Source organism: Narcine bancroftii, chromosome 1 (genome assembly GCF_036971445.1).
Source record: "Narcine bancroftii isolate sNarBan1 chromosome 1, sNarBan1.hap1, whole genome shotgun sequence".
NCBI classification, from domain to species: domain Eukaryota; kingdom Metazoa; phylum Chordata; class Chondrichthyes; order Torpediniformes; family Narcinidae; genus Narcine; species Narcine bancroftii.
Genome location: NC_091469.1, coordinates 379,985,152 through 380,000,060, shown reverse-complemented (window position 1 = coordinate 380,000,060; position 14,909 = coordinate 379,985,152). Strand labels below are relative to the sequence as shown.

Here is a 14,909-nt window from a genome sequence, read left to right as displayed (position 1 = left end):
TCCATCACTACAACCTTGAAATTAAACATGTCTGACAATGCAACAGAAATAAGTGGTTAAAAAAGTGGGAAAATAAGTGGGAAAATAAGTGGGAAAATCATAATGCCTGATGCACTGAGATAAAATTTGCATTTCAAAGCATGCACGTTGCCAATTTGATATTTAGAAGGCATCACAGTTTGATAAAAGTGTGATTTTAAAATTTAGACATATAGCGTGGTAGCAGGCATTTCTGGCCCATCAGACATGACCCCCAAATACGTCAATTGACTGACAACTCCCATATGTTTTGAAGGGTGGGAGGAAAAAGGAGCACCCGGAGAACATCCATGCAGACACGGGAAGAGTGCACAAACTCTTTAGAGACGGTACCGGATTTGAACCCAGCATTACGCTAACCATTGATAATTGTGCTCAGAAAGCAATTTCAACTGTCCCTATCACAGACGCACCCTTTTGTTCCACACAAGCCAATCCCATCTTCTCTCTCATTGAAAATTTGTTTGAATTTCTCTTTTTCATAACAATATTAACACCCAAGGAAATAGGAGCAGGAGCTAGCCTGTGTCACTCTACAACATGATCATGGGTGATCTATATAGGTGTCAACTTCTCTCAGTGCCAGCTCCTGATATCTTTAATTCCTTGATCTTTCAAATATTTATCAATCTCCAAATTAAATACATCTCATAATCTGGATTCCACCGTGCTCTAATTATCTGGATTCCACCATGCTCTAATTATCTGGATTCTACCATGCTCTGGGCAGACAATTCCAGACATCCAGTACATTCTGATGGAAGAAGTTTCTATGCACCTCAGTTTTTTGCCATGTCCACTTGCTTGTGACTTTCCAGCCAGTAAAATCATTGCACCATCAATCTTGTTAAACGTAGTTGGGATTTTGTACATTTGCCTGATATCACCTCTCATTCGTCTCAACTCTAAGGAACACAGACACATGTCCAGAAAGGGCCACTCTGTCATCCTAGGAATTAGCCCAGTGAATCTTATTTGGCATGTGTCAAATACCAACATGTCCTTTTTTGGACAAAATAGGGCAGAGTATTCCTCACCGACACCCTGCACAATTTAAACAAAATGTCTTAAACTCCATCCCCTTGGGAGTAAAAGACAATGTGCCATTTGCCTTCATAACCACTTCATACCAACTAATTTTATGATTCATGCGCTGGAATAATTAAACCCTTTTCACCACTCATTTTTCACTCTCTCCATTTAGATAACCTGCCTTTTAGTTCCTCTTAGCAAAATGCATGACCTCACACTAAAATCCACTTCACCGGAGGACCGGAGAGCACTGCTTTGTTAGGTTGTGCTTGTGGAATCAGATGATAATAAACTTAGCTTGATTTCCTTATTTTTTTGTCTATCCTTATCATAATATCCTCTTCAAATATCTGGGCATCAGTGGTGAACTTGGATGCTTTTATTTCACTCCCTTGGTCATGCCATCAATATAGTGAAACACGAAAGTTTGCAGATGCTGCGATTGTAGTAAAAGCACAGGTATGCTCGAGGAACTCAACGGGTCTTGCAGTGCCCATCGGAGGTAAAAAGATATGTAACAAACATCTTGAAGAAGGGCTCAGCCCCAAAACGTCATTCCTTGAAGAAAGGCTCAGGCTTGAAATGTCAGTTATACATCTTTACCACCTATGGATGCTGCATAACCAGCTGAGTTCCTCCAGCATTTGTGTGTTTTTACAGGCCATCAATGCAAATATCCAAGAACCAATCCCTGGGTTGCTTCATAACCCGTTAGCTTGTAAAGGACCAAATTATTCCCTCTCTTTTCTCCAGACTACCAGTTTTCAATCCGTCCTGATGTTCTTCCTCCAAAATCATCAGCTCTTAATTTATACAGTAGCACTTCAACAAAATTTTTTTGGAAATCAAAATACATTACATCCACAGGTTCCCCTCTAAAAACTCTCTCCGTCACATCTTCAAAGAATTCCAACAAATTCATCAAGCATAATTTACCTTTCATAAAATCACAATGAACAAGTTTGATTAGATTCTGCTATCTTAAAATATTAATTCTTTCCTCTGATTTGTGACATTGCTTCTTGCTAACAATTACTTTCTTTGGCTTGGCTTCGCGGACGAAGATTTATGGAGGGGGTAAATGTCCACGTCAGCTGCAGGCTCGTTTGTGGCTGACAAGTCCGATGCGGGACAGGCAGATACGGTTGCAGCAGTTGCAGGGGAAAATTGGTTGGTTGGGGTTGGGTTTTTCCTCCTTTGCTTTTTGTCAGTGAGGTTGGCTCTGCGGTCTTCTTCAAAGGATGTTGCTGCCCGCCGAACTGTGAGGCGCCAAGATTCACAGTTTGAGGCGATATCAGCCCACTGGCGGGGGTCAATGTGACAGGCACCAAGAGATTTCTTTAGGCAGTCCTTGTACCTCTTCTTTGGTGCACCTCTGTCTCAGTGGCCAGTGGAGAGCTCGCCATATAACACGATCTTGGGAAGGCGATGGTCTTCCATTCAGGAGACGTGACCTACCCAGCGCAGTTGGATCTTCAGCAGCGTGGATTTGATGCTGTCGGCCTCTGCCATCTCGAGTACTTCGATGTTAGGGATGAAGTCGCTCCAATGAATGTTGAGGATGAAGCGGAGACAGCGCAGGTGGAAGCTTTCTAGGAGCCGTAGGTGATGCCAGTAGAGGATCCATGATTCGGAGCCGAACAGGAATGTGGGTATGCCAACGGCTCTGTATAGGCTAATCTTTGTGAGGTTTTTCAGTTGGTTGTTTTTCCAGATTCTTTTGTGTAGTCTTCCAAAGGCATTATTTGCCTTGGCGAGTCTGTTGTCTATCTCGTTGTCGATCCTTGCATCCGATGAAATGGTGCAGCTGAGATAGGTAAAGTGGTTGACCGTTTTGAGTTTTGTGTGCCCGATGGAGATGTGGGGGAGCTGGCTGATGGAGGACCTCAGTTTTCTTCAGGCTGACTTTCAGGCCAAACATTTTGGCAGTTTCCGCAAAACAGGACGTCAAGCGCTGAAGAGCTGGCTCTAAATGGGCAACTAAAGCGGCATCATCTGCAAAGAGTAGTTCATGGACAAGTTGCTCTTGTGTCTTGGTGTGAGCTTGCAGGCGCCTCAGATTGAAGAGACTGCCATCCGTGCAGTACCGGATGTAAACAGCGTCTTCATTGTTGAGGTCTTTCATGGTTTAGTTCAGCATCATGCTGAAGAAGATTGAAAAGAGGGTTGGTGCCAGAACACAGCCTTGCTTCACGCCATTGTTAATGGAGAAGGGTTCAGAGAGCTCATTGCTGTATCTGACCCAACCTTGTTGGTTTTCGTGCAGTTGGATAACCATGTTGAGGAACTTTGGGGGGCATCTGAGGCACTCTAGTATTTGCCAAAGCCCTTTCCTGCTCATGGTGTCGAAGGCTTTGGTGAGGTCAACAAAGGTGATGTAGAGTCCTTTGTTTTGTTCTCTGCACTTTTCTTGGAGCTGTCTGAGGGAAAAGATCATGTCAGTAGTTCCTCTGTTTGTGTGAAAGCCGCACTGTGATTCTGGGAGAACATTCTCGGCTACACTAGGTATTATTCTATTTAGGAGAATCCTAGCGAAGATTTTGCCTGCAATGGAGAGCAGCGTGATTCCCCTGTAGTTTGAGCAGTCTGATTTCTCGCCTTTGTTTTTGTACAAGGTGATGATGATGGCATCACAAAGGTCCTGAGGCAGTTTTCCTTGGTCCCAGCAGAGCTTGAAAAACTCATGCAGTTTGGTATGCAGAGTTTTGCCGCCAGCCTTCCAGACCTCTGGGGGGATTCCATCCATACCTGCTGCTTTGCCACTTTTCAGTTGTTCAATAGCCTTATATGTCTCTTCCCGGGTGAGGACCTCATCCTGCTCTAACCTTAGGGGCTGTTGAGGGAGCTGGAGCAGGACGGAATCTTGGACTGAGCGATTGGCACTGAAAAGAGATTGGAAGTGTTCTGACCATCAATTGAGGATGGAGATCTTGTCGCTGAGGAGGACTTTGCCATCTGAGCTGCGCAGCGGGCTTTGGACTTGGGGTGAGGGGCTGTACACAGCCTTTAGAGCCTCGTTAAAAACCCCTGAAGTCGCCAATGTCTGCGCTGAGCTGGGTTCATTTGGCGAGGCTAGTCCACCACTCATTTTGGATCTCCCGGAGTTTGCGCTGAAGATGGCTGCATGCGCGACGGAAGGCTTGTTTCTTCTCTGGCCAGGACGGTTTTGTAAGGTGAGCCTGGTGGGCAGCTCGCTTCTTTGCCAGCAGCTCCTGGATTTCCTGGCTGCTTTCATCGAACCAGTCCTTGTTTTTCCTGGAGGAGAAGCCCAGTACCTCTTCAGTGGATTGCAGAATGGTTGTCTTCAGCTGATCCCAGAGGGTTTCAGGGGACGAGTCCGTGAGGCGGATTGCATCCTCGAGCTTTGCTTTGAGGTTTGCCTGGAAGTTTCCTCTCACTTTGTCTGACTGCAGGTTTCCAACATTGAACCTCTTTCTGGGGGCTTTACTGTTTCTGGACAAGCCGGTGGTCAGTGTGGCATTCGGCGCTGGGCATGACCCTGGTGTGGAGCACAACTCGTTTGTCTCTTTCTCGCACCAGGACGTAGTCCAGGAGGTGCCAGTGTTTGGATCGGGGATGCATCCAGGTAGTCTTCAGGCTGTCCCTCTGCTGAAAAAGGGTGATTGTAATGACAAGCCGCTGTTCTGCGCAGAGCTCCAACAGGAGCTCCACTTGTCGTTGCACTTGCCGACACCATGCTTGCCCAGGATTCCTGGCCAGGTTTCTGAGTCTTTGCCGACGCGAGCGATGAAGTCGCCAAGGATGACAACCTTGTCGGCTGTAGGGGTGCGTTGAATGAGGTTGCGCAGATCAGTGTAGAACTTGTCCTTTTCTGCTTGTTCCGCCTGGAGAGTTGGAGCATAGACACTGATGAGGGTGATGCAACGCTTGTTTTGAAGGGGGAGTCGCATGGACATGATTCGGTCCGAGTGGCCTGTCGGGAGGTTTTCGAGTTTGGAGGCAATGGAGTTCTTGACCATGAAGCCTACACCAGATAGGCGTCGTTCATCCATAGGCTTGCCAGACCAATAGAGTGTGTAGCCCGCGTCGCGCCGTTATAACTAACTGGTCCATAGTTCCCCGTCTTCTGTCTTCCTCCCTTTTGAAACAAGTCGTCTCATTGGATATTTTCCAATCTCCTGGTACCCTCCTTTAATTTAAAGAGCATTGAAATTTTTCAGTCAATGGTCCCACCTCTGCAGCCACTTCCTTTAAAACCCTTGGATGTAGCAATACATCTGCCTTTTGTCTTGTGAGTTTCCTTAGCCTTTATGATTGGAACCAAAACATTCACCCTGTTATTTGAAATGTGTCGACCTGTTATCTAAGCAACACTTGCAGAATCCTCCACAATGAAGATCAATGCAAAAAAAAAAACTGATTTACCATATCTGTCATTTCTTGGTTTCCCCATTGTAGACCCACCAGCTTCATTTTCTGAAGGTGCCACACTTACCTTAACCACTTTCTTTCTATTTATACATCACTACAAACTCTTACTGTTTGCTTTGATATTATACATTTTTTCTCTTAAATATCAAAGTCCGCCCTTCTGAGCTTTTTAAATCTATTGCTGCTGGTTCCTAAAAACTTCCTTGACCCCTGATTTACCCCCCAGCCCTTGCCACTTTGTATGGCCTATGTTTCAATCCAGCATGATGATTGACTATTTTTGCAGACACAGATTTTGCCTCTTTCTTATGGAGTCCATCTTTCTAATTGTGATGAATTCAGTGATGAACATTAAGGACCAGCTGTTTGAATATCTGCCAGTGTTCATAGAAAATAACACTACAGGCCCTTCAGCCCATGATGTTGTGCCGACCCATGTAAACCTATTCCACAACAATCTAATCCTTCCCTATCTCACTCCCATAACCCTTTATTTTTCTTACATCCATGTTCCGATCTAAGTCTTCTGAACGTCCTTATTATACCAGTCTCCGTCACCACTGCTGGCAATGCATTCCAGGCACCCACCACTCTCTGTGTATAACACTTATCTCTAACATCTCCCCTAAACTTACACAGATCTCCTCTGGCATTTGCTATTGTCGACCTGTTTAAAAAAAAAGTGCTGACTGTCCTTCCTATCCAAGCCCCTTCATCTATTGACCTGCCTCTGAGCCTATTCCCTCAGTCTACCTTTGCAAGTTGAAGACAGCTGTTTCAACTCTATGGTGTTCACCCTCAAACTGCATCGGGCATGCTGCAACATTGTGGTCACTACTTGCTCGGAGGCTTTGGTCCAGTTCTGAAGAAAGGCTACAGTCCCAAAGCGATGAGTGATTTTCTTTCCACAGATGCTCCCCGATTTGCTGTGTTCTCAGTATTCAATTTTTGTTTCAGATTTACAGCATCTGCTTTTCTAAATTTTTCATTCGTTTTGAAGGTTATGATATATTTAATATTTATATATATATATTGTTTGCAATGCAGGTGCAGAGTTAACCATGTAACCTGGGACTGGAACTCCATAACCAGGATGGGATGGAAACACTCCCACCCCATTCAACACTTGCGATTTATGATGTACCGTAAACTTTAATTAAAGCAGAAGTGCCTTTTTTTTCTAAACAACATGGCTGCCAAAATTATGAAAATTACAAGGTTTCCCCTTCAAATGGATAGTACAATCTGTAAGATAATGCTGTCTTAAATCCATAAAACTTCTTTCATAAATGGTTGATCAGATTCCAAAATTATAACATAATAATCTGTCAGATTCCAAAATCACAACGTAACCATTTATCAGATCCAAAAATCACAACACATTATTGAATGCAATCTTGTAGATGAAAAATATCCTTTAGATCGATTTAGCGCAATCTTCTTCAGATTTAATATACTTGCTTTGTTGCCTCTGGAGACAATCAAGCTCTTCATAGAGGAAGAATGAAAAAGAGGCAAAGCCACAGAGTCTCAGTGAAAATGTGCAACAGCGAAACACAAAAGGGTTGACAGTGAGATGATACAGAAGTGGGTGTGGGTGGGAGATGGGAGATTGAAGCTCTGACAGATTAAACTGGCAATGACATGTCACGCAGAAACAGTAGCATCCTGCATGATACAGTTGCAAGATTATCTTGAATGAAATTTCAAAGTTAATTTAAGGGCCAGCCCGAAACATTGGTCACCCTTTACTTCTTATGGATGCTGTGTGACCTGCTGAGTTTCTCCAGCACCTTTGGTATTGTTCTTCAATTAACTATTGCACAAAAATACCACTGAAGAACTTTCATGGCCTTGATGCTGGAAATATTGCTAAAATGCACAGAGAAATTGCAGATAAGTCACAGAAAATGTGCAAGCTCTTTTTTTTCTTGTCCAAGCCATTCTTCCTGTTCACTGGAAGTTAAATTTTTAATTATTTGCAAAGTTTTAAATATTAACTTAACCATTCACCTTTCCAAAAGCTCAGAAAGCAGTAGGTAGTTGAGTGGGACAGAATATGGGCATTTTAAGACAGTTGGCTGAAAAATAAAATTAAAAGAAACTTCAGATACAGTAAATCTGAAACAAGGAACAAAATGCAGGGAACACTCAGTACATCCAGCCACATCCACGAAAGGAGAAATAGTCAACGATTCAGGTCTGAGACCTTTCATCTGGACTGGGACAGAGAGAAAAAACTGATTAGTTTTCAGTCAGAAAGAAAGTGGGGCATCTGTGGAACAAATAATACTGCTGAATGGGTTTGACGCAGACAGTTCACCCCTCTACCCCCACTCTGACCCATCACTTTGTGTCTACCTGCACTCTTCCAATAAGGCCCACAGCGAGCACGTGGCACACTCCTTTACATTCCATCCAGCAATTTGCAACCTCCTGAACTCCATCAAACTCTTCAACTTTGGGTAATTCAATTTTTGTCTGTATCACAATGTGCCAAATCTGCCCACCTTGCTCAGTTTTTTTTTTGCTTCTGTTCATGTTGTTGGGCCTGATGTATGTTCCACAGCCCCACTGTTTATAATTCATCACACGGACAAGGAAACTCAATGGGCCAATACTCCTTCATTACACCACTTGGGCTCACCCAATCAGAGATATTCCCTTTGTTCTACCCACCTCTCCCCTACCCCCTTTCCTGGTTGAAAGTAACTAGTATTTCCCTCTTACCTGTGAAGGTTTCTCCTTCACAGATTCTGCCCAGGCTACTGAGAATCTCCATCATTTTTTACTTGTAAGACCCAACTACTGCCCAAAGTATCAGCAGGCACCAAATTTGAAGTACATTTTCTTTAAGCTTAAATTAATCAGAGCACATGCCAAATCCAAACATCGGTGTGGCAGCAACTGGATGAAAGGTTCCTTCACTGTTCAGTACAAGGACGGTGGCAAATGGAAAAGGTGCTCATTTAAATGGAAGTGCTGGTGATCACTGAAAGGGTAAGCTCCATTCTGAATGGACTATTGTGTGCCAACTATAATTCATTGTGTACTTGTGGCTCTACCACTTGCATCGTAATGAATGTGCACTTTTTAAGACTGTGAGCAATACAAGAGATTTGTTACATCGTGTTCCCAGCCTTCTCAATGGCCACGTTAGTTAGCCTCCCTAATGCCACCGAGCATCTCAAAAGACGCCACTGGCAAACACACAATAGCAAATGTAAAAGTCTTAAAAATAGCAGGACTGTGGGAACTTGGAATGCACACACTCAGTAGTTTTCTACTGCAAAAGTTAGCGCATAAAATCAAAGATTTATTGTCTGGTTTATTATCCTCTCATAAAGTTTGCAAATACCACAAAATCTTCCTGTGAAAATTATGACCGATGCTGTATCAACATTGGTCATCAGGTTCAGGCCAAAGTTATATTCCTGGAGTGGTTAAATGGGTTACTGCTCACGGTGCTCTTAATTGCTAACTTTCCCAACGTCCACATAGAAAGGTATATCATGAGGCATAATCCTGACAAACAGCAGCACAAAATATGGTTAGGGTGCAAACCATATGAAAAAGTTGATGGCTAAATTTAATCAAGTTTATTGTACAAGTACAACCCGACGCGACAGCGTCCTCTGGCCTCGGTGCAAAACATGCAGACAAATATATATGCAGCACGAGTATTCATATATACAAATAAATACATAAATATTGTTTGGTACATATGAGTATCTCGGATGGTTATTGTGAGCAGGTCCTTTGATCATTCAGCTTTCTCATTGCCCGTGGGAAGAAGCTGTTCCTCAGCCTGGAGGTGCTGGCTCTGATACTCCTGTATCACTTCCAAATAGAACAAATATTTTCACTGAAAGCAAGGACAAACTAAGTACAGCTAATTTATTAATGACAATATAACTTTAAACATAATGGTGCAAAGTTTGTATAAATCAGTCACATTCAAGAAAAAGCTTTTAAAAACTGACTACATTCATAATTTATTTAAAAGGACCTAAACCGCAAATATTAAACTTAATTAGACTTGACATCTGAAAACCAAAGTATCCATAAACTAAAAGAAATGTAGAAGTAAGATCTAAATGGGAACCATGGAAAAGTTGGTTTAATTTCAGTAGCAGAAATTTCAATGAAGAGAAAAAAAACTCATCTTTAAAAGAATTGTGGGCTTTAAAAGGAAAAGTCTTGTTTGACTCCCTTCACTGGATTTGATAACAGTGACATCCATATTTAATGTGATATTTCTGGACTTCCAAACGACATTCAATAGGACCAACACAATGGATGAGTAGGGAGGTATGCAATTGATGGTACAATGTGATCAGCCACAATTGTATTGAATATAGGAAAATATATGATGGGCAGAGTGGCCTGCACCAGCTCTAATTATTTAATCAGTCAATGCATTTGGATTCAGTCTTCAGGCAGCAGCTGGCTGATGGGCTCCAGCAAGCTACAAGAGAACAAGTTGAAAATTATAAGTGCAGATGGCAAACTAATTTTAATCCAATTAGGGGAACAATTACAGAGGACAAATAAAAAGATCACTTGTTATTTTGCAAATAAGGTTTAAAAAGATGGATTTATCTTAGAATGTAAATGTACCAATTATTAGGTTGTAACATTAGGTAGTGAATACAGCCAAAAAGGAATCCCTGCATCATTACCTCATGAACAAAACTGGGGGAAAAAAGCTCAATATTCACCAAACCTCAATAAGGACTCAGTTCGAGTTTGTGTTTTGTCCTTATCACCATGTTATATTAAAGGACAGAAGACTAAAAATTTATAAGCTCGATTCCAGGAAACAGAATGCCCTAAAAATAAAAATTCTGCCACATTTTGATGGTGTAGTCTTGGAGGAAATGTTTCTATTAGTGTCACGGGGAGGGAGAAGTTAGATGCTGTTAAACTCTGGTTTTAGAAATTAGCCACATTAAAAAAAAACATATAGGAAATCAAAAGCCACTGCTTGACAGAGAGTGTGAAGATGAGTTATTAGCTCTTACAGGACTGACCAAGGAAAGTAGCAGAATTAAAAGGAGCCAAGATAAACATATGGTGGAAGGAAGGGCTTGTACTAATAGGACTGGATAAGCAAGGGTAGGGTACAGGCCTGAGCAGTTAGAGTGTGGCAGGAAAAAGAACAACCAGTTCCAATGTCTTTCCAATCCTTGGTCATCTATCCAATGGCAGGACCTCATTTTGCTGGAATTCACCTTTGGAACTGACCTCCAATCCCATGGGAGGTAAAACTTAGCATGGGATCAGAGGTCCTCCTCATTTCCATCTTGTTTCTCAGCCTGTGGGTAAAGAAGCTAAGTATTCACATTGGAAATAATTATGTATTCAACTGAGTGTCCTTGTGTTTTCAATCTAATATGACTAAAATGGTTTCAATACAGGCTCTTCCTTCTGTAAGAGCCTATCAATAGTACTGAGACAGAACACCTGTAAGAATTAAACTAGGACTTCAGAGGCTGCGGTCGAGGGGAATACACAAACGTACTGGAGAAATTTAGTGGGTCACACAGCATCAATGGGAAGTAAAGAGTAAACAACATTTTGGGTTTTAATTATTTTTTAGGTAGTAGCAAAAACAGTCAGGTTCCTGAACAAAAGGTGAGGGGAGGACGAGAAAAGAGAATAAGGGGTGGGGGAAGAGCTCAGACCAACCGGAAAGCAGTCACCAGACAGATAGAGATTGGGGGGGGGGGGGGGCGGGTAGAGGAAAAAACAGATGAGAAATGATTGTGGGAGAGGGAAACCCTCTAATAGGAGAGCGCTGAGAGCACCTGTCTGTTTTTGTTTCTAGCTGATAAAAGGCGCAGGCCCAAAATGTTGGTTGTCCTTGCTTCCTGTGTGACCTGCTGAGTTTCTCCAGAACATTCGTGTTCTAAACAACTATGCCACATCTCTCGAGTTGAAATAGCAAACAAGAGTTTGACTCGAAGATGTAGAGACTCAGCATTTGGACAGCTGTCTGGACAGAAAGGGGCTGTTCCAGAATGATCGATCCAGACAACTATCTGTATTGATAGATATCACTGCATGTGAAGTAACCTTCAACAGAACCAGCAATGAAGTATTTACATTTGGACTGAACATTTGCTTACTATTGGACGTCCAAAACAGTGCTTTGCTTCTGAAGAATAATTTCCAAGATTTACCATGGAACTTCTTCAGTGATGTATAATACACACAGACCTCCACAAAAAGCAGAAAACAATAATAGTCAGTTTTGAAATAAATGTTGGCCTGGATACCAGAAAACCATCCTGCTTTACTGTGCTTTGATCACAACAAAGACTTGTCCTTTTATTAAAAAAAACAGACACACAACCATCTCAATTCGTCCAACAGGATCTGCTTTATAATTTTGACATATATTAAAATAAAATAAAAAAATCGACATACAAAACATCTTCAATGTTTTGACTTTTCATAAAAATGCAAATACAGCAAAGCAGGATTTGATAGATATTGTACTTTTATTAATAAATAGAACAATTAAAAATGCTTTCAAACAGCCACAAAACTTTATCTTTGACATACAATTATGAAAGGGATAGATATGATAGAGGCAGGAAAGTGGTTTCCACTGGTAGGTGAGACTAGAATGGGGGCGGGGGGGGCGACCTCAAGATTCTGAGTAGATTTAATACGGTCAGAGTCTCAAGATTCTGGGGAGGAGATTATGACGGACAAGCGAATAAACTGTTTTTCCCAGAAAATAGTGGATCTATTGAATTCTCTGCCCAAGGAAACAGCATATATAAAATATACTTAAAGATACAAATACATTTTTGCACAGCAGGGGAATTAAGGGTTATGCGAAAAAAATCGGGTAAGTGGACCCATCTCCACAGCCATGATCTTATTGAATGGTGGAGCAAGCTCAATGGCCAACTCCTGCTCTTATTTCTCCCGTTCCTGTGCTCGGATTCGATATGCACCACTCGAGGAAAAACCCTGTCTATTAGGCCAGTAAAATATTAATCCACGTTTTCTCAGTTTCTCCAGATACATGACATCGGTGGGTTATGAACACCCAACTCAAGAACAAGCTCCCATAATTTTCTTAAATTCAAAAGTCTAACATATATTCATCCAATGAAGGGCAGAACTAACTTTTTTCTCTCTCTCTCTTCCAACTCTAGTAATTTATTTTATCGGCAGTCTTGGGTGTTTTTGATGTCCATCATTACAGTAAGTCAAGGTATGTTCATCACACAAAGTGATTTTGGTGTACTTTCTGACTTGCGGACAAAATCAACTGAAGCACATCTGTAAAAACTGAAACTTCTTCATTACCCGTGATGGCCCCAAGTCGAGTCATGAATGCAATCTATGGAACTTAATGGTTATGTCTGAAACAGAATAGGGGAGGCTTGTAATCTTCATTAATCACTGACATTTTTCAGGAGCTGAAAGTTAACTACAATTGCAGCAACCAGGGAAGTTTATGTTGGTTTAGGGAAACATATCCAGAGCACTCAGAGTGTTGATCAACTTGCTAGAATTCATCGCACTCAGTAGGTTCAGCAGTATCAGTGGGAGAAAACTGTTAGGATTGTGGTTAGCACAACACTATTAGGGTGGCAGCAACCCATGTTCAAATCCTCTACTGTATATATAAGCAGTTTGTACCTTCTCCCCATCTCTGCATGGGCTTCTTCCCACCCTCCAAAACGTACGGGGTTGTAGTTTAATTGAGCAGTGCAGATTTAAATGGTTGGAATCTGCTTTTACTGTGCTGTAAATAAAATTTAAGAATTAAAAATGAATGGTCGATGTTTCGAATTGGAACACTTTAGATGGAGGTTTGGCTCATGATGTCGACCGTTGGTTTTCTTCCACTGATGCTGCTCGAGCAGCTGTGTTTACTCTCAGATTCCAGCATCTGCAGCCTCCTGTGTGTTGGCAGCATTTGTGCCTTCAAGACACGAGGAGCGATCCAAATCGCATCAGGTTTTCCACACACCAATAGGCTGTGTTGATGATGGTCACTGCTGTCAACCAATCATCCAGGATGGAAGGACCATGAATTTATTTCTGTTATTTTGGGTGGGTGGGGTGAAATAACATTTAGAAAATCATTAAAAATCTCATGACGCTTTGAAGTTTTGCCTTTGATTTAGCTGAACAATCTTTAAACCGTCACCTGTAAAAGAACTGGTTATTCTTTTGGAGCCCGTGTGAAGGGCCTTGCAGTGTGGAAATACCTGGTCCAACCTGGTTAAGGCCCAGCCAAGTGGATTGAACACAGGGATTAAAATGTTCAAAACTAGTGGGCCACATAGTTGCAGTGGCCACTCCAGCTCTGAATAATGGTGTGATTCACCATCAGGAAGGAGGTACGGGAGCATCAACATGCTGGGAAATAGCTTCTACCCACAGCCGTGAGGTTGATGAACAGTATCCTGTAACCAAATAAATTATCCCGAATATTTACATATACAGTATTTATTTTAAATTCTATTATGTACATACATGATTATGTACATATGGTGTGTGTGCACGAGTGTGCAAGCACACACAGTGGCATAGACAAAAGTTGTTTCACCTGGTTAAATAAACTTGAACCTGAATTAAAATAGGACATTTAATTATAATGAGATTGTGAAAATTGATGACACATTTATGCTAGCCACATCTGAACTCCCCAGTCCAGCTCTTATTCAACTGGTTTCAAGAGTCATTCAATTGATGGTCAACACCTTATGGAGCAGTTCACGAGTGCCCAGCACCTAATCTGCCAGAGCTATCAAAGAGACACCTATTGTTCAGCAGGTCGTCAAGAAACAGGACAGTAACAGAGGCTACAAAAGCTGTTTCAACTGGACTAGGATTTTAATTTATCGATTTGTTAAAATGCTAATAAAAAGGGTGATGATTAATCCTTTTACCTGTTTGCTTATCATGTATTTTTCTATGTTTTCAATTCAAAACAGCTTCAGTGACTGGAAACTTTTTTCCAGACTCTCTGAATTGCACCCAAAACTAAGCTATTCACTGTATGCGCATACCCAGAAACTCAATGCTAACTGCATTTTGCATTGAACTTGACTGAAACAGTTCACTATAAAGTTTGGCTGTTTCAATCAAACATCATACAAGATATGGCAATAAGCTGAGATGACTGTGAACGATTGCTTCCTCCAAACTTTCACAAGAGGAAAGCTCGAACAACAAGGCTTCCCTGGAGGGAACAAGAAAGGTTGAAAATAAGTCCCAGACAGTTCAATGGGAATCATGGCCACAACTCCCCCAGACAGAGGCCGTGTTTATCCTACAGTGCTGCAGGAGATGCTGCTGGGACAATGACAATTGGAGTCACCAATGACAGAGAAGTCTCTGCTGCTTGGAAACACGTTATAGTCATACAGGGTGGAAGCAGGCCCTTCAGCCCATCTTTCCAACCCTGACAA

The 14,909-nt window shown here is 41.9% G+C and overlaps 1 protein-coding gene across 8 annotated transcripts in view; it reads right to left on the bottom strand.

The window, feature by feature from the left end:
* The window catches only part of LOC138751311 (F-actin-uncapping protein LRRC16A-like), a 378,511-nt gene that overhangs the window by 257,787 nt on the left and 105,815 nt on the right, over positions 1 to 14,909 (bottom strand). Inside the window, exon 1 of one of the 8 annotated variants that reach the window (XM_069913454.1) lies at positions 7,974 to 8,040. The exons of the other annotated variants lie outside the window; for them this stretch is intronic. The gene's annotated coding sequence lies outside the window, so the exon portion shown is untranslated. Of the gene's footprint in view, positions 1 to 7,973; positions 8,041 to 14,909 lie in introns of those variants that run through there. 8 annotated transcript variants of the gene reach the window in all.